The sequence below is a fragment of the Malurus melanocephalus genome, unplaced genomic scaffold (assembly GCF_030028575.1).
Source record: "Malurus melanocephalus ecotype Western Australia unplaced genomic scaffold, MMel_1.1 scaffold_233, whole genome shotgun sequence".
Taxonomy (NCBI): domain Eukaryota; kingdom Metazoa; phylum Chordata; class Aves; order Passeriformes; family Maluridae; genus Malurus; species Malurus melanocephalus.
In genome coordinates this window covers 706843-727830 of record NW_026623465.1, presented here as the reverse complement: position 1 = coordinate 727830, position 20988 = coordinate 706843, and the positions used below count along the sequence as shown (strand labels likewise).

The 20988-nt window shown below is 44.4% G+C and overlaps 1 long non-coding RNA gene across 1 annotated transcript in view; it reads left to right on the top strand.

Moving 5' to 3' along the window:
* The window catches only part of LOC130578590 (uncharacterized), a 66795-nt gene that overhangs the window by 3395 nt on the left and 42412 nt on the right, over window positions 1-20988 (top strand). The window lies entirely within an intron of this gene.

The window sequence follows — 20988 nt, the reverse complement described above, 5'->3', positions numbered from 1 at the left end:
GTTTAAATAAAATAAAAATATCTAGTAAGGTGCATTTTTGAAAGCAGACCTGTTTCTGAGTGACACACTAAGATGCAAGAAGTACTTTTACAACAGCAGTTTTTCTAATAGATTACCAGAGTAATCTATTAGAAGCATAAGGTGAATTAAAAGAAGTGACTTCAGAACTATTGCACTGAATACAGTTAATCCATATAGAAAAGCAAATTCAGCTCTGCACCTCTCCTAGAAAATACGTATTTTGATTTTTCCATRTCAGGTCCTCTTTACTTGTATCCATTAATTCTCCCAGCATAACAACAGCATCCATCTGAGTTAGGAAAAGCATCTTACAAATCCTTCAGATTTGCCTGGCTTTTGTTGCCGTTTGCCATTGCTTTGTTTTTAAATATTCTGCTAAAAATTGGTTGCTTACATTGCAACCTCTTCATATTTGGCATTTCTGCCAACACCAACAGGGAAATGAGGAAGAAAGGGCTTTGCTATTAGACAAGAGGGAAAGTATTCAGGTCCAAATACTGGCTATACTAGAGGAGCCCTTTCTGAGGCAAATCAGCTTGACAGGGACTTTCAAAGTGCTCCAACATACGAATGTTTCAGAATTTACCAATATGAAACCAATATTGCCAGCACCCTGAAATCAGTGTTTGTTATTTATAGGAACATTGTACCTTGCCATACATCAGCCCCCAAACTGCTTGCAGACTGCATCTTGCCYACCCTGCCTTCTTGGGGGGCCTATAGGTATCAAGAGGATCATTTTACCATTTTTACRCATTAATTTGTAGCAATTTCCTGAAGCTCATAGCTTCACACTTCACAAACATCCCTCAAAGGCAAAACTGAACTCTACCACGTTTGTGCAAGGTCAAAATCCAAACTGGCACCTACACGGTATGAAGATGGCTGAAATGCACTCTTGTTCCTACTGAGGRCACTCAAAGAGATGCAATAAAACTGTCTCAGAACCCCTCAAAAGGACAAACAATGCCCTCCAAGCAAGGAGCCAGCACAGCATCATATGAAAAGTCAGAAACCACCACTCACCACGATGATGTGACTCATCACCTGATGGACAAAGCAAAGACATCAGAGCTAAAAGAGGAGTAATGAATGCTCTTCACATCAGCCGGAGACATGGCAACAGACTTGGGATGTCGGGGGAGACAGCAAAGCTGATTTCCCATCACACCCCACATGACAGATCTTATATTAATCCTTTCCATTTAAGAAAGGAGGTGGAAAGGCACACTTTTACTYTGATGCAGAGTTAGAGAGGACAAAATTCACAGCCCCTCCTGCTCTCTCCATCTCAGTTCTTTCACCTGATTGTAAGATGTCTGGTAAATGCAAATGTCACAATGTGCAGGCTTTTGCTCCAGCCACTTCAGCCAGATGACGTTGCTGCTGTCTGTGGCTCTGGATGTGTGAGCAGCATTTTCTTGCAGTCCTATTTACCTTATATTCTTTACATTTTGGCATGAGCCCGACTTGTGCATACAACTGGCCCCTTTTAGCCATGGTGCATTTAGAGTGATCATTCCATGCTTTCCCAGGGTGTTAGTTTAGCAAACACAGTGTGTTTGTCACTTAGCCACAGCATAAATCACAGCACACTGCTCACACTCTTTCCTTTCAGATGGGGAGATGCAAGACTTGCCAGGAAGCCAACAGAGGGTGCTGGGCAGACAAGAGCTGCAGGGACAGGCTGCACCCCCAGTCCCTTTGCAGATCTGGAGACTCTCCCTTTGGAATTCTGAAAAACGCTTGCAGCTCCTTCACAAAATAAAACAAAACCCACTTAAAAACCAGCAACTGAATTGGAGCAGGTGGATAGTGAGCCGGATGGGATGCCCTCCCACAACAATTTGTGAGGTTTTAAATATCTCTGCTCAGAGAAACTMAAAAGTAAAAAAACCTCACAATTTCTCCAGAAATAAGAACGCTGGGGGAGGAAAAGAGGAAGAGAACATTTTGTTTCTATTCATTTTCAGGAATTCCATTTCAGTTCCAACATTTTTTTAACCTTCAATTAATGCTAGCTATCAAAATGAAGCAGCATTTGGACCTAAAAACATTGAAACTTTGCCATTTAGAAAAGGTCAAACAGTTTTCAAAACATTTTCATCCAATATTTTTCAGCAACTGATATTCATCAAAACCAACATTTTCCCACAAAATTGTTCTGTCTCAGATAAGTGGCATTTTCTGAGGCATGATGCTCCTTGGGGGATCTCCTTGCCGCCCAAGGGGCTGCTCCTTCCCTTTTGYCACCAGCTGCACCCTTCAGCAGGCAGCTCTTGCTGTTGTGTTATCTCTGGTAACACACCCAGGYCCCAGCTCAGGAGATCAAGTCAATCAACATCCAACACCAGGCCTGGATATGCACATCCACAGGGGTCATTACATACCTCCCTACCTCAGTGTTTTATCCACATTTTGTATCTCTGTTTCATCACCCAAAAAGCAGTCACCAGGCAGAGGAGTAAGRAGAGATCTCTCCCAGAAACCTGCAAATCCCAAACACCTGCTTAYTCTTGGATGGGATTTTCTGACAAATGACTGCAAAACAGGGAAGCTGCACAGTAAGAGCTTCATTGCAGCTACAGAAGGTACTTGCACGGGCTGTGAGCAGAGTTATACAGAGCCTGGCATGCAGTTGCTTCTGCTCTGACTCCATGCTAAGAGATGTCTGGCTCACASTCAACTTCATCTTTGCATAGGCAGACAAGCTGAGGTTCACCTGTGCTCATCTGTGTAGACATGAGTAACATGCTGGGGCCAAAGTCACAGTCTRGTCCATAAACAATCTCCATCAGAGCACAGCAAACCACATCAATTAAAGGAGAAGAGACTGAAGCCTTCACCAGGARCTAACTGGGGGACTGAGTCAACAGGAATGCAGACATACACCTGCACMAGTGTTGGCTGGCATGGGAAGTAGTAATAGCACCAAACAACAGACTTCCCCAGGAAGTCTTACAGGACTTACACAGGAATATTAAAATCAAAAGGCAGAAATGCCATATTGTCTTCTCTACATACATTTTCTCTCCCCTGTCCAAAGCACTTAGAAAATCAGAGCAGTACTGAAGGAGCACCTTCATATCAATAGAAACTAAACAACATTCCCTCCCAGAAACAATCAGGATCTGGGGCTGTAAATTCAGCTCTTTACACCTCTCGCTCCATAATACAAGCTGCTTCAAAAAATCTTCTTATAAACACAGCCCTGAGGAGCTATTTCAAGTGGGCAGGGCTGGGAACTCACAAGGTCATCACCTACTCATTGATACACGGACCCACAGCACTGTCACCAGTTACAGCAGCCTTGAGTTAAGCCTTGCTCTCCAGATCTGGAGCCTCCTTGCCAGAAATCTACAAAAGAATTGGCCGTCAAAGGCTTTTGGACTGTGCCAGTCACCACTGCCTGTAGGTGGGAAAAGTGTTGTGCAAGGAAGGTTTTCATCAAGGACCTGTTTCCAGTAAAYCCAGCTCTGACACAGATTGCCAGAGGGATTTCTCTCACACACAAAATGCTGGATTCTCTACAGCACTTCGGACAGAGAGCTGAAAAGGGCCATGGCACAGAGCCCTCCCTTACAGTACCATCATGGTGGCCTCAGCTCCAATAGGGATACAAGCATACACAGTTTTCTTTCAACCTGGAAAGAGACTAGAAACCAGCACTGTAGGAATCCAGTGTGGTGGGAGCCAGGGCAGCAGATGGGAGCTGGAGAATATGGACAAAACCAAGGTCACTTCTGTTTCCTTCAGCACAATCCCAAATATGTGGCTCCAGCCCCTCAAAAACCAGGTGCAGAACTGAGTGCACAGGTTATCACCACTCTGTGCTTCAAGTGGATGGTTCATGTTATTGAGCRAACAACTGCTTTATCTAGGATGGGACAGGTATGTTATGCTCTTGTGGAAAAATCACAATTCTTCTATGACTTGAAAAATTCATCTTGGGGCTTTAAGAGTTTCCAGGTCTTCCTTGAAAAGAGGTGCAACTCTCAAAATCTGGGTCCAAATTGTGAAAGGGCCCAAAAGGAACATCAATCCTTCATCCCACTTTAGAGCCTGGATTTTTTTCTGCTCTCATTTTCCTTGCAGAAATAATTTTGCCCATATTCCTACACAAGTCCTCAGGAAGATCCAGAGCAATCAAGAGGGAAAGAATCAAGGCCTTCATTTAATAGATACACAGCAGAAACTGTCAAACAACTTTGTGGGTTTTCCGCTGAAGCAAGAGCTGCTTAAGCCTTTTCAACTAAAAAAATATGTGGCACACAATTACCTATAGCCTTAGTTTCAGTTTCTTGAATGCTTCTGACAGTGTAAGTTTTTATGCAGCACAGAACAATGTCCCAAATCTAAACTGCAGGTTGGATTTAGAGGAAAAAGCACTAAGCTTTTCTAAGACAATGGCCAGAACTCCWTTTCCAAAACCTGTGTTTTCAGAAGCGGAGACTGACCCTCTTGTACACCTGATCTGTTACATGCTGGTGTTCTACTATTCCACAYTTCTACCACTACCTGAGCCTTTGGYAGCCACTTTAAAGAAGGGCACAAGAGTTATTCAATCCCAATTCTTCCTTATGTACTTCTTTTCACAAGMTSTACAGATGACCATTATGAGCAAGAGCTGGTTACTTCACATCCCTCTTCCCCTATGACCCACAAGCTGTTTTGGATCCTGTTTCTGCCTCAGCAAAAGTAAYAGCAATCCTTTTCCCTATTCCAGCACGTCCATGGAGAGGAGAGCTGGGTGCAGRTCCACAGCACTGGGATGCTGGAAACAGAGCAGGCAGCACTGGGCCAGTCTGACCCTGCTTGGCCCTGGTCAAAGCTATTGGCATTGATTTGCTTGCAAACCACAGGTAGAACGGAGAGGCAGCAAGAGGGGAAAGAATTAATTCAGAAGAGCTCTTGGCTCCTGCATTTGCACCTTATGCTTGACAGGATAGGGCTGGACGGAGAGAACGACTGTGTTTATTCAGCATGTTTACACAGAAACTCTCTCTCTTTCTGGGAAACATTCAATATGCAATGCCACCCAAAAGTACCTGGCACCTGGAGAAATGCTGGGCTGATGCTCAGCTGCTCCTGCACTGGATGGACACTAGTGTTTGTAGAGGTTGTACTGGGCAGCTGCCTGGCACAGAGCAGCTGCAGAGAGATGATTTATTTCTCCTCAGACTTAGCCCCTTTCATTACTGCTGGGCCATGCTTTCCTCCCACCTGCTCAGGTAAGGAAGGTAAAAGCAAACTGTTTGTGACAAAATAATTTTTTATTAATTYTACAAAAGAATTATCCAATGTTCCCCTCTCTTCCTGATCAAACTCTCCTTCCTGGGAGAAGTTTTGGGCAAGTAATTGAGTTGGTTAGGGTTTTTTTGCAAATTTACACCTGAAGTATCCTGCAGGAAAAGGTAATTTCTGAGATGCAAAATGTCATTTAATTGCTTTTCTTTGACCCTCATACACACAAGGGACACAGAATACTGCACAACAAACATCCAAACAGTTCTGTAAAAATAASAGAGCCTCAGAAGGGGCAGGGATTTTGTGACATTGAGAGCATTTTACTGAAGCCTGCTTTACCTGAGGGACCTCTATCAAGTCTCATTCCTTGCAAACACCAGGGCATGCCAGTATAAACGTCTGCTGAGGAGGTAAGAGTCTCTATTCAAGGAGGTGTTACTGCTGGGAAGCTTAAAAAATGATTTCTGTTGAAGTTCTGCTTCTCCTCCAGCACTTGTTCCACACAAATAGTTTAGCTYTGCTGCACTAAAAAGACACCCAAAAATCAGGGTGAGGAATGCCCAAGCTGAAGGGCAAAGTCAGCTTTGGGAGGGCARCTGGGAGGTGGAAGGTGATCAGATGAACATTACAAACAGGTTCATCATCTTGGACATTCCCTTGTCATGCATTGCCCAACAAAACACAACTGGCCCTGGAAACCGGAAGAAGTGAAAGGATAAAGGCAATGGCTCAGGGCCAGCTGCAGCCTCTGGACATGGGAAGATGACCTGAGCCATCTACTCAAAATTATTGTATCTATTGGTTGTTGAACACATGGACCCTGTACCACCAGAGCAGCACTGGCTGCTCTGATACCAAATCATGCTGGTGGTTTCTGTGCATTGGACCACGGGCCAAACACGAGACAGACACAMTCAGCTCTACTCTTTTGCTAGGTACATCTCAGAAATTGTCACAAATYTACATCCACTGCATCCAAGCCCCCGAAAATTCCAAATTTTTGCAGTTATCAGAAGTTCAGTTAATAAAAAAAACTTCATAGATATTTTACAGGGTACAAGAGAGAATGCTTTTTCCCATATGGCAGGAGGAGGTTTTCCAATGCACTAACTATTCCTAGGAAGTTTATAAAGCCAAATRCAGATTTCCTGGAAGAAAATGTACAGCTCAAAATTAGTATGTGCAGAACAGGCTCCACACAAACACACGTTATTGAGCACTGCAGGCAGCAAACCCTCCTGCTGGGCAGGGAACTGGAGCCTCGATGGTCAAAACACTTGTCCAGCTCTGCTTCTTTCAAGCAGAGCAACTTTGACAAGCATTTATCTCTGTTTCTTCATCAGTAAAAAGCTGTTTGGGACTGGGCTGAATCAGACAGATTAGGAGGTGAAATTGCCACATCTGGTCTTGGAGGCAGCCAAGCCAGAAGTCAAAGGCTTCTGGCCCCATGACTGGGTTTTATTAGAGCATTAAACAGGTACAAACAGGACAAGATAACTCCAAATAGAGAAAAGGCAGGCACATAACATGAGGCAAATCAAGTTAAAAGCTCAAAAATAAATCTCTCTGCCTTTGTCTAATGCCTCCTGGGATGAATTCTGACCTCCAGTTTATTCCAAAAACTTTTGGTGAGCTCCTGAGCAACACAAACCCAACAGCCTATTCATCTGTCCTCTCTGCAGATTTGTGGCCAGCCTACGCCCCACAGCCAAGAGGCTTTCCAATGTCTGGGAGRCTGCAGGTACATGTCTTGGCTCCCACATGCCTATCCGATGCCCCACACTCTCAGGCAGCCCAGCATTCTCTGACATTCCTGGGAGAGCAGCAGTCTAGGGCTCAATGCACTCTGTGCTCTTATCCCAGATCCACCACGTGCACTGCAGGGGTGAGCTCTCTCACATTCTGGGAAATTTGGAGAACAAAAGGGATGTAGGATGATAGGACAGGACTTTTCCCCATCCTGGGAGCTGTGATCCACAGCTGGGGTCCAGGACTGTGGCACCAAGGCTTTGTCCTACACAACAGCACTACTTCAGGAAGCTACCAACTTAGTCAGCAAGTGATGCTGGGGTAGAGCCTGTCAGGAATTCCCCAAGGAGATTTCTCAGAATGCTGATTCACCAAGGTCTAATCCAGCTATAGGAACAGAACAGCTTCAGCAATCTCCCAGTTTAACATTTTGGGAGGGGGAGGAATCTCGGAACAGGCCAGAACTGTTCTTGTTTTAGAAGGTTTGGGTACCTTATGTGCCTATGCTGCTGCTGCCAACCAGTTTGGATTTTTTGTCAATTACCAGAAAACACAAAATTACAATGAAACTCATTGCAGTCTGGAAGGAAGATATTGAGAATTAAAATCTTGAAAGAATCTTACATCATGAGAAAACTTCCTCTTCATTTTAAATCCATCCCTCTGATCCAAAAATGAAGATGAGACTGCATGTAACTCCCAGAGAGACTGACTYTTTTCAGCAAAGTCTACAGTCATGAGCTGAAACATTAAATGACAGAAGACAGGACGAAGACTATGAGAGTAAAGAAATAAGGCTCTGGATTTTCTACACAGTTGATTGTGTTGATAAAGTCCAAATTCARCTGGTCTGCTCCCAGAGCAGCATTCTGGGTTAAAGCTGAGACACTGGGTCAGTCTACTCAAAGATTTGATCTCTTTGAGCAGCTTGCTGGTGGCACGTGTTAGAACAAGGGAACAGCCTCAGGGCTGCTCTAACTTTGTGTGGTCACTGTGGTCTGGACTGAGGGATTAGGACAACACAAAGCCAGGCTTCACCCCAATGGAAGAAGTGTTCAAGGAGAAGCAATTCCAGTCTGCGTCATCAGCGGGAGGAACAATGGYGCAACAGCCTCTCCCTGCACTTCTCTCTGCAGGGCAGATAAAGCTAGCCTTAAAAATTCCCACAGGAGGTTTAATGGCCTGATTACACTGGAAAGTCTGGCTTTTGGGKCTACAATTTCCAAACAGGTCCAGCCTTCACCAGCAGCAGCTGATTTTCTAAGGAGTTCAGTGCCTTGCATAGCAGGAAATAACAATGAGGTGTAGGAAGAGAAGGAGAGTGGAAGGGAAAGAGGGAGACCACTGAAGCAGCTCAACTTTTCTCAAGTTATATGAGGGTAAAACTCAGAAAGAGAGCACCAAGCAATCTGAACAGAGGGGAAAAAGGATGCTTCTGCCATTACAATCTCTGGCAGAGTCCTGTTTCTCTACCACAGATTTCTTATATGGTCCAGGCAATCTATTTTTATTGTTTTGCCTCTGTGCAGTCTCAGCCTAGCGAGACAGGAGCACCACTACATTATTTGTGGAAGAGACAGTCTCCACAACAGTGCAAACCAGGGAGGCTGTGGCATTGCAAGGGAGCAGGTACCATGACACCCCACACATCYAATGTCACCCTGCAGAAACTGTTCGACTGTGCTTTCTGACGCACTGCACATTTTTTCCATCCAGCAAAACTGCTGATTAGGAAAGCAAATGTGGATAGCCTGAGTGGATGGTAACTTCTCACCAGGCTGTTGTAAAGACACAGGAAAATAAACACATTAACACAAAGTACAATTGGAACATGATACCTCAGTCTGATGGTTGTCTACAGCTACCTGCACTGGGTAGGTCTTTCYAGGGACATTGTGCCCTTTTTGGCCCACAGCTGTTATACACGGAGCCGCCTTCACCCCGCTAGCACAGGCATTTCAGAGACCCACAGCTTTGTGGATTTGTGCTTGCCCACAAGAGGCAATTCAGTCTACTACTGCGAATAATTTTCACTTTCAAGGAAGCACAGGAAAAGTCACTCGGGTACTTTTCTGTCCATTTCTTCGAACTGCTGAGGGAAGAACTTCCAAGTATACCAGCTAAGAAATTACCCCAAAACATTTCTGTAAGGCTCAAAGGAAATGTGTACTAGAGAGGCMTGCTTGTAAGAAAATACACATGGGAAGTTCCGTTCCCAAAGCAATGAGGTTGGTTGMGTCCTGCCAATCACCTAAAACTAAAGCTCTGCTTACTGCTAGCAAGTTTTCTTGATTCTTATGGAAAAAAAAACCAAACAAAACAAGGGTTAGCAAGTTGTGGAAAAGTCCCCAGATGGTGAGGGTCAAGAGGAGGTATTTTGTCAGCAGGGACACAAAACCAACTTGAGTTTGTATTTGTTTGCTTGTTTTAAACAGGCTAGTTCTGCATAAAATCAGTAAATGAAAAAACCTACATCCACCATCCCATAAATTGCAATAAGCTAATTAAGTCATAATATTTGTGATTCAATACACACTATGCAAAGGGAAACATTAATGAATTTTACATAACAAGCAAGCAAAGAACATTACTTGTCAGATAGCCTCAGAAATTCATTAAACAGTCCTTTAAGAGAAGTGGCTCAAGTGCAGAGCACTAAAATGATAACAAARCCTATTAAGGAGGCTGTTTAATTAAGCCCATACTTGCTGGCACATCTGACACTTATACAAGGTGGTTGTGCTAAGACAAAATCCTYCTTTTGCAGTACAGCCAAGGAGATTGTAGACAAGTCTATTCTTAAAACACAAAGATAACTCTGTGACTAAGCAGCCAAATACCATGCTGTGGAAAAATCTATACAGGCACTAAAGAAATTGTGCATCTTTTCTGTACAGGCCTAGATGAGCTTTGTGTGTGCTCTGAAATGGCTGAGTGACACAATTTGACTCAGAGTCACACCACAGATATCTGTGACATCCCAGAGGAGGATGGAAACAGCTCATGCTGGGCTGCTCAAGCCTAAAGGCTGTTCTTGAGGAACTTATAAAACACCAGCAAACCCTAAGGGCAAACCCTAAGGTGAGCCAAGGAGGGTGCTCCTTGCACCCATGCAGAAGGGACTGAGAAGCAGAGAGACCTTGTACTTCCCTAGGGCACRTTGTAGCCTTGGTCTGTATCTTCTTTTTCTCTCCTGCTTGTTGTMTTCTCTCCTGCTGCAATGCACTGARCCCYGTGCAATACACAAGATTTATCATTTTAACAGACATGCTAAGGGTGGCTCGTCCACAGATCTGTTACACAGTGATGCCTATGAGGAACAAGCTGCCTGGCAGCACAGAACACCCATCGCTCACTCCCTCAGAGCCACGACAGGGACAGAACTCTAAATACRTTCCAGTCAAACCACCCACGTGCTCCACATGCTCTGCAGAAAAACAAAATACCATTTTATATTCTACACCAGAAACATTTCTCTTCCTGTCCTTCTCCTGCTGCTTCTCTTTGTTGCTGATCATTACATACAGCACACGCATCTTAGTTTATTACAAGTTACTGCTTAATCATCATCTCACCAGTACTTTGGGGAAGTTTTATTGCAACTGACCCTCCAACACTCAAGCCTATACAATATTCTCAGAATACACTGKAATTTATTGTTGAAACAAGGCATCTGAGCAAGCAGACCCAGGAACTTCAATTAAAACCAGTCTGATCCCACCTCCTGCCCACAGGCACAGAGTACTCATTTGTCAGCCAGATCAACTTGTGTTGGAGACAGTCCCCTTATTAGCTTGTTTGGAAGCTATGAACTTGGTTTAAACCCTGTATGTTCACTTCAGACTTGGACTTGATGATCCTTGTGGGTCCCTTCCATCTCAGAACATTCTGTGAATTCTCTGAACTTCTCTCATGCTGCGGAGCTTCCTGCTCAACACCTTTGTCTGGAGGGTTTTCACACAGGTTTAACAGATCTGCTATRAGCAGATTCCAGTAACAGCCGGTGCTTCTCTCCTGCTTGGCCCTGTTCTGATGCTCCTGAATTTTAGCACATGAGCCTGGTACTCCTGAGTATGCAATTTCCCTGCTGACCCARCCAGTCACCTCTTACCATATTCTAACATCCCAGTTTCTTTGTAGGCATCACTTTACTGAGAAAGGACCAGAAGCCACCCACAGAAATAATTMACTTCCCTTACTCAAAACTTTCTCACAGGGCAAGTTTTGTCAGCTCTCAATTCCTGCATTTTGAAAACCCAAGCTTCCTTACAACTTCTCTAGATGATACCTGTGTCTCCACACTTTTTCCCAGTCCTACAGACCTGTGCCTCCTGTGAGCAAATAGCTCTGTCAATAACTCACAGGCTGGGATGCAGCCACTAGTGCTGTGTTTGTGCTTGCACAGCATTCCCTGCTTCTATGTTATCTGTCTCTCTAACATCCAGCATTGCTCTSTTCAAGCCTACCTACATGACCTGAYATTGTAGAGTTTCCTGAAGCACTTCAAACAAAAGCATGGTCAGAGAAGCTCTGTCTCCCATTAACCTGGGCAGGCACTCAACAACAGGCCTATTACTTGAACAGCTTGGACAAGAATTCAAAAGGCAAGAACCAAAGAGGTGGAATTGTACCTGAAGAAGGGCTGAGAACTGCAGGGGAAGTTAGAGCTCTTTCCCCACATACAGGTAAAAAAAMCAGTAAAATCCAAATCACTGGTTCACTCTCAATCACCTTTAACTCAGGAGTTCTCAGGGCAATGCTGCTTCCAAACAGCACCCAGCACAACACTTCATGGCTACAACACCATTCACTGAGTTCTCAGTAAAAATACTTTTGATAGGYGCCTTCACAGCTTGGCCACAGCCTTTAGGGACACACAACAGGCCCACAGATTCAAACTGTTTACGGTTTATCAGTCTGAGACTTTAAAAAAAAGACACCTACCACATGCATAAGTTGTAAGATATGTTCTCCATTCCTTCCTCTCTCATGCTTGCAGAGTAACTCCAAACCTCTTCCACCAGGAAAGCTCTAACTTAATTCCAGACACCTGCCACAGCAATTAGTGGGTCCTTGCTTGGCATAGACCAGTCAACTCACAATGGCCCCTCCTTACACCAGGAGGCCACAAAATCAYCTGTCTGTTTGYCAGCCTCTATTTCAAACAGCTTTATCACTAATTCCGTGTTGTTTTTCAGTGGAGTTATACAAGAAACAAAGAGGAGTGTGGAAAGCCTGAATACAGCAGTGCTGACAGCATCACTGCATTTCAAAAGCCTTTATAAATGGTTATTTACAAACCTAAGGGCTCCAAATACCCTATTCATTTCAATGTTAGGCATTCCAGAAAACTCTATTTAGATGTACCTGGGTCTACTAGGGTCACCATGAAGGAGAGCAGAGGAAGCCTGATAGTCCCTACCACTCCTGAAAGTATGCGTGGCATGCTTCTTTCTCCTGCCATTTACTGCCAAAAGTGAGATGGTGGTAGGCAATCACTGGCAATGAAAGGTGTGGAGGTGTCTGCCCAGGATTTTGCAGAGCAGCTCAGCTCAGTCACCCATGGCCTGTCCCCTTTCATCCTGGCTGCTGGGCTGGCAAAGCCAGGCACAGTCATTAGTTGGGCTCACACCTTCTAAGCCATCTTCTGTCACTGCTTCTCCCTGGTCTCTGTTCTGAAAGGAAGGCAAATTTCTGTGCAGTGGTTTTTAAAACTAGAGTGCAGGTATAGCCTGAAAGCAACCCCAGGCTGACTCCACTCAGCTGAGGGGTAACATTTTTACAATAATAACAGCAGCTGGCAAGAAGAAATGTCCAGGTCAGGTTAGCCCAGAAATTTAGGCAAACCTATTTCCCAAACATTAGTTGCCATCTTCCTTGAATACAGCACCTGAAGGGCTCCTCCTGTGATTCTGGTCTTCATTTCAGTACAGTCTTCTTATCAGGCAAGTCATCAAAAAGTCCTCAAAGTCCAGAGTAATCGTTCACTGCATTATCAGAACTCTCCATCTTCTCATCACCCACACTGATGCAAAGTTAATTGAATAATGAAAGCAATTCAAATTGCCCACAGCTTGTTCCTATCTCTGCTTTCAGTTTCCTCCTGATTGAGGCTGATTGAGGAATGTCTCACCTGTCTCCTGGTGCCAAACTTTAGGCCAAGAAATTTTCCCCGGAAGACAGCCCAGGAGAGGTGCATTTCACTCTTYCCAAGTGTTCAAGTGTTGAAATTTCCAGGACAGGAGAATGGATTTTCCCTCCAGCTCTCCCAGCCATTAGTGCTCTGCATCTCTCCTGCTCTCCTTTGTGTTGCAGAACGCTCTTTCAGAGGAAAGCTCTGCTAAAGATTTTAAGGTAACTGAAGTGCCTTGTGGAAAGGGCAGCTCAAAATGAAGCATTTTTCTTCCATTTCCACCAGTTTCACTAAGACCACAAGTCCATCATAGTGACTTCAAGCTGCAAGCCCCTGCTCAGCAGAGCGGGCAAAACACATTTTGGAAAACAAAATTCACAAGTTCTGAAGATTTTCACCACTTGAATCACAGGGGAAAGAAAAAAAAAAAATCATTCACCTACTGATGATCCAGGGACAGAAAAGCAGCTCTGCATGGTGGAYGTTTTCCAGGGCCAATGTCTCAAGCTCACAGGAGCTCTAGTTTAACCTAAATTTTCACTGAAACTTTCTTAAGACAATTCAATAGTACAATTAGCTCTGAGTGTGTTGTCATCAGCGATGCACTCAGTGATGCTTTTTGGTTGTTTGAGGTATTTTTATGCATTGTACRCTCTTGTACAGTTTTAAGGACTAGACAGTTTTCTTATGACAAAGAAAATTCTAGCAGTTAGCCTCTCTGATTTTGGAGCTAGAGTCAGGGTGATGTGCCATGCAGCAACATCTTATACATTGAATACCTCCTATCATCTAGAAGCCCAGCTCTGGCAAAAATGCAAGTGTCATTTTCAATTTAAACTGTCAGCATTACAATAAAAATTACTTCCTAGCACATTCACTGAGTAAGAATCAACAAAATGTCACTCCAGAGCTTGTGCACCTGTGTGTTTCTAATTAATTCTGACAGAGCTGCTTGGACTTCAAAGGCAAAAATYTGTTTGGATCTCAGAGCAAAGAAGTCTTTGGCAAAGACACTGTGCTGAGGCCAGGATCAGGCATTGGCAATTCCACTGGACACATAGATGTAGACTGGTTTTATCTCGGGTCTGGGCAAAGAAACAGGGCCCTCAGGTGCTTCTGAGGGCACAGATGGCAATGAAACATCTTAGAACAGGGAAAACAGAGATAAAATGTGATRTGCATAAGCAAAGCCATTCTGATAAAAGCTACAGGGGAAAAATAACCCTGACCTGAACAATGTGCATTCCAAACARTAGAGATTTAAGAGATGAAAACCACATCTCACTTCCCAAAACTCTTGATGAAAAGAAAACAAACACAGTGAAAAAAAATGCAAGGGGGAGTTTTTACACGGCATCATTCTTATCAAAGTCTGGTACATAGATAAGACTGCTTTGGTCTTTCACAATAGTCAAGTGACAATCTTTCCCCATAAACCCCCAGAAACATGGTTTCTTGCCAGTGATAAGTCTCATCCCTATCTGTACCTTTTTGACCCTGTTTTCCATTGGCACCCAYAATGGTGTTTCACTGGGAAAATACTCTGTGGGCTGCTAAAGAACAGTGTCTCGCCATGACCAAAGCACCAGCCATAATCCTCAAAACATTTTGCCCATTTTCCCCACASCAAAACTTCAGTCCTTTTATCTCTTCTTGTTTAATGAAACACAATCAATCAAAGCTCCCTCTCTTCTTCCTGTGGGTGATGGTTTGGTAAYCTGATTTCCTTTTCAGTCGTTCCCCTGAATTTACACAATGCCAAAAGGGAGCATTTGAGTCATCTGCTCAGCCCTTCAACAGGTACCAGTTTCTTGTGGGACAGAGGGAAATGAAGGATTAAAAGGTCTATTAGCACATCTTGTTCAGCATCACAGGGTACTGTAGTTCCTTGGCACCCAGGAGAGACCTGAGAAATCAATTACTATGAAACAGTTAGTRCTTTATAATTGTTTTCTCTTGTGATGACACTGTGGACAGTCCAGGCTATAGGAATAAGCCTTGACAGAGGAGTTTTGCAGTGTCTGAAAGCTGGAAATACTTTCCCAACACCAGGACAGCTCCAATGCCTTCCCCGCATTAGAAATCCAAACTTAGGTAAGCTAGGGATAATTTTAGGATCTTATTTATAATCAGGGTGGGGATACATTACTTTAAATTTGACTTAGGCAGGTTGTGACAATAATCATATAGGCAATAGATTTAAGATCTCTGAAGGAAGAAATTGCTAGACAAAGTGAAAGAAGAAAGAAAACTAAGTTTAAGAGCAGGAACACATTCTGGTTTTATAATAATTAAATCATACAACACCCATTATCTGGGTAAGTGAATTACGTTTCACAAGGGATCACAATAAYATTTTCTTCAGCTTTGATTCCAATTGTTCGTGTCTCCCCAGTTTCATATATCCAGTTTAATCCAGCCCTGAATTACAAGCAACACAACAGCACTCTTCTGTGAGTGTGKGGGGTTTTTTTTCTGTTACAGTAAGATTCTTCAGCCCTGATTTGTCTTCACAATAGCTAGAAAAGCTTCAAAGGAAACGTGTGTGAATTATTTGACAAGGACCTACCTGTAAGTTTTATATGTACAATACTAGTAGGACCTATGTGGAACACCCAGTAAAGGTCTTCTGGGCTACAGCTGGGGTGCTGGGTCACCAAATCCCTTCTTTTGGGAACAAATGAGAGCAAAGGCTCCCAGTGACAACAGTTGTCCCACTTCACCCTTCAGTGATAAATGCAGTTTTCCAAAACATCATGGACATCTCCAAGCCATCCCCACCCCTCATACTCCATCCTCTGAAGTACACAGCACACATGGGAGGATTTTGCTATAAATCTCTGAAGGCTGGCAAGAGCTTGCAACCTTCAATATCTGAAATCATAATTGATTTTATGAGCCTGTCAGAAAAGAGGAAAAATAGGTTTTATTTGCCATCAACTTGAGACAAGCTCAACAAGAGAAGAGCRGGGAGCAGCATGGATTAGCACAACCCAGTGCTAAATTACGAATACACAGCACAGTTGAGAAGAGGTTTCTTGCACTACAAGCCCCATGCAGAGCTCTCTGGGAGGCTCYCTGTACAGCTCTCTGCATCCCCCTGAGACAGCAACAGCCAGCAGGAGCTGCTATACTCAGCTAAATGCCTCCACATTTCCTGGCCCTTTGGGAGGAAAAAATGGCTGCACCTGGAACACCAAGTAAGTGGGGTAATGTGGCACTGMCTCTCCAAGGAAACCTCTGCTCCCTCCTTTGAGGTGCTGCCCTAGGGCAGAAGGTACAGCTTTGCTTAGCTGAGCCTGGCTGCCCATGGGACACGGCTGCAGCAATTCAGTTTGCACATTTTACAGCCTTATCAGTGAGGAGGCTTCACTGGCACAGGTGGACTCTTGCGATGGCACATCCCCTCCCCAGGGGCTGCTCCCCACCCTGTCCCTCCTTTACCATCCCTCTTTTCTCAGCATTTTTCCCCTCCTTCCTCATAAAACTTACTTATCTAACCTGAGCATTTTTCTTCCCTTAGTCTGGTTCTTATTCTCGGAGGAGCCATTTCCTCCTGTCTGTTGCTGATAGTTATTATTTCTGCTCCGTAAATGCATCTGTCATGGTCTTTTCTTCCAAGGCGTGAGCAGTCACAAGTTCCTCATATTTTTCAGGGAACCTGTTTAGCAAGGATTCTGCAAAACAATGGTTTCTCTTCTTGTCCTGAAAGGTTGCAAGCAGCACAGTACAGGGCAGCATGCTGATTGCAGCAGAAAACTATTAGCAGCTTAAAAAGCAAACAAGAAACAAACCCCCAAATCCCCAAACATCCTTTCCTGAAGCTGGACAGAAGCTCCTGCCTGGCCAGCCTGCTGAGTTGAGAAACACATCACATCCCATGGCTGGAATGCTAATTAATTTTGCAGCTAACGAGCTGGTGATAACACATTCACCGCACTGGGGATTTGAAGGAAGGCACTGCTTTGATACACAGTGTCACCTTCCCCAGTGGRCAGATGGGATATCCCCAAGGCCTCATGCTCTTGTTTTGCTCTTCTGGTRGTTGAGGAAGTATTTCACACAAAGATGACTCTTTCCAAAGAATCACCTCTCCACAGAGACCTCTCAAGGGTCAGGGACCAGGAAAGGCTGGCAGTTCCCTGCAGGATGAAGAGTGGAGGAGGGTAACTCAAACAGCAGGGCAGTGCTCCCCCATCCCAAAGGACRTGAGACCAGCAGCCAAGTATGGGGATGGCAGCCAGGGCCGATCCAGAGCCCAGAGCATTTGTGGTGATAGAGCAGATCAAGGCAGGAAGCCAAAGTGCAGGTCAGTCAGCTCCAGTGACAGTAACCCCAGTCAGACACAGTCTAGTGCTCACCAGGCAGGTGAGCACGTCAACATGGGAGGTCAGTCCATGGATCAGGGTCCTGATCCAAGGCCCATGGCCAGGCACAGGCATGGCTATATGGAGTGGTACATCTACACCACAGCTCAGGGAGCAAAGGAAAATCATGGGCTGCGTTTAAATGGAGCTCCTGAGCCCATGGGCAGGGAGTGGTTGAGGCCCTGACAGGCTTGTCAGGCCAATTACACTCAGGGCTCTGACACTTCCTTTCCACAGCCCTGGCCAGTATCATGGCCACAGACCAGGAGAGATGCCCACACATCTCATGACATCGGAGCACCAATGTTCATACCAGGTAGCTCACCGCTTACAGATGGATTTTGCCACTTTAGGTACAAACTCCACAGCCTTCAAACAGGCATAAATGCCCCTTGACCTCCTCCCTCAGAARTAAGAGGGATGACATTCCATATTACAGAGCAGCCTGTGTCTGAGGCATTGCAAGAAGGTGAAGCAATAACCAGGAACTGCTTTTCCTCCCCACATGCTGATGTGCCTTGGGGCAGGAAAAAGCAGCTGCAGGAGCAGCAGGGCACCTCCCAGCCCATCAGTACAACAGCATGAAGGCAAAGACAAASAAAGATGCAGGAAGTGATTATGCCTTCCGATAGCAGAGCTGCAAAGCTGAGTAAGCAATTGGTGATTTGAGCTGTCCTAAGTGTGGGGCTTTAATTAGAGACAAACAACCTAAACCAAACAACACAACGGTGGCAGTTGCTCATATCAGGGAGGGAAGTTAAAGAACTCCCCCAAAGGATACTGYAAGAGTGGAACATGTGGGATAAGAGCAACAGTAGCATTAGAGAGGCTGGAAATTGGCCAAGGCACAACTGGCGTGCACACACAGACACCCTCATCATTCAGGAGCAGTTCAGTGCTCCAGGAGCATCCTGCAATGCTCCTTTCCGGGTGCCATTTAACTCAGTCTTCAGAGACCAGACAAGAACGCATTCTGCAATAACTGGASATGTCCAATAATCCAAACCAGAAAGAGCTTTCCATTCTGTTGCTGAGCTGTATCCCTGCCATGGTACTCTGTGACCCTGGGTCAGAACATACAAGCTTACAATCAAAAAGATTTAATGAAAAGCACACAACAGCCAGGGATCCTGCTGCCAGGGGAGGAGGGGAAGAGAGAGAAAGATAGGAAAAACACAGCAAATAGCTTATAAAGAAAGATGCATGTGCACTTCCCAGCAGAGGATATAGTCTTTTAAAGACATCCCACTTGGGGAAGCTTCCCCTAACTGAGACTTCCTTGAAGGCAAAAGATAAACAGATCATGGGGCCAATATGAGGGCTGTGCAGCTGCACAAGTCTCTTAGAAGGTCCCTTTTGTATTGCCTTGGCTTGTTCTTCAAGCTCAGAGGGAAGGTTAAGTTGAAGTCACCTGCTCTCTGATTCCCTGTGTACGCACTCAAGTCATCGCAAAGGGAGAGGCAGGTTCTGCCAGGGACAAGATTTATGCACTTAGTCCTTTTGAAGTGAAAAATAAAGGATAAAGCCCTGCAGTTCTGCTTTCAGAAAAACAGCTCTGGGAATATGCATTTCCCCAACACAAGTTCCATGTAGACATGACATTTAACAGTCCTCAAAAATSCCTCTGAGGAGCTGTCAGACTTGCTGATACCAATATGTGGAAAGTAGAGAATCTGGATTCCCATTCTGAGAAAACCAACAGCTAGCACTGCTCCTTTGGGTTGGCTGTGCTCAAGAGCAAATAGGACAAATAGGACAAAGAAACATGTCCACAGCTTTCCAACAGAGCTTCTTTTTCATCACCAGTTCATACCCCAGCCCAATCCAGCTCTTGCCCAACTTTCTCAATCTACCTATACATTTATAGGCAGCTGAAATTTTCAAGAAAATACAGCTTGTCAAAGATTACGCTTCCAAAGTCCCACTGTAGTGYCTCTCCCTAGACCTCCCCTATGTCTTCTGGCCCCCATTGTGCCTTACTCTTCCCCAGAAGTCCTCATTCCTCAGGGGATACTTCCCTGAGCAAGCTGAGACTTTCCCATTTACTGCTTATATGGTCATTATGGGCAGGCATTAAGGAAATAATCACTGAGACTGCACATAATTTAGGAATAGTCTGGAAACAATTGCTAAGGAGATCAGTCATCCTTGGGACAATCTAGGATGCTCTGGTTGCGCTGATACTTCTTTTGCAGGACTAAAAAAATTAATATTTTCTTAAGTGTCTCAGAACTCCTACAGCAGCTGGCTCCACCCAGCCCATCACTGTACCCAACTTAAACTATACCTAGGAAAGAGGAAAGAGGAAGAACAGGTCAAAAATGCCTGGCACTTCTCTCCTCTTACAGAAATTATTTACCTAACCTTCAATCATTTTCAGCTGAAGAGATTTTTTTTTGTTTATTCAGTGATCCCTAACAGATCTTGGTTTCAAACACTATTGTCATCCTTTGAACACAAGAATATACCTTGCACCAATAACACTCTTTGATGAAGTTCTCTGGGTCTCCTACCTGGTACATCYAGAACCAACTTCCATCATTTGTTTGAAATCTGCCCACATTTGTTGGCCTTCAATCCTTGCATGGGAAAATGTAGGAACAGGCAGTCCCTATCCATTTGCTTCATGGACCTCCAGATTTTGTAGGTCTCTGTTACATTCCCCCTCAAATCRTTCCTTTTCCAGACTGAACTATCCCAGATTGCTCTATTGCTTCTTTTATGGGAGTTTCCACATTTGGACTCAGAAGGTCACCCACAGCTGAATAGGACAGGGTGCTTTTCCACTTTTGGAGTGCCCTGTTCTTCACAAGTGAATTTGACTTGTACTTTCACAAGGCTTTTACAGAATAAAAAGAAAACACATACAAACATTCCTTTTTAGCACTCACTTTTCCTTCATTTGAAATCAAAGGGAATACTTTGAAAGCAGAACAACTTCTCTTCTAAAGCACAAAGACCTCCTTCTCAGAAGAGCCAAACAAAAGATCATAACTCAGACATGGGGCTTTAACTTCCTCATCCTATGACCTAAACCTCTGACCTCTAACATTCTCCACTTCTCCAAGGGTGTCACAGGTCTGCCTAATCTCCAATCTGTTAACTGATCTCAGAGATCTACAGCACTTCTCAAATACCATTTGGTAAAATAMTCAACAGCACTCAGAAGCAGAACCTTGGAATTTGAAAGTTTGACCATGCAATTGTGACTTTCTCTTATGCACAAAGTATTTGGGAGCATAGGGAGGGCAGGGTAATGGCTGCATGGAGAAGGTGCTGTGTTCACAGAATACAGCCACCAATACTTCCCTGGCTGTGCACAGACTTCAGGGACCCCTCTGCTCCAGGGMAGGCCAGAGGGGTTTCCTGGCTAATGTCAGGTAAGGAAATATTTCTGCTGAATAGCTGCATGTTAAGATGTRTTTTATAACCCCCTAGTTAGCCCAGAGGAATTCAGTGGGTGTTAAGAGG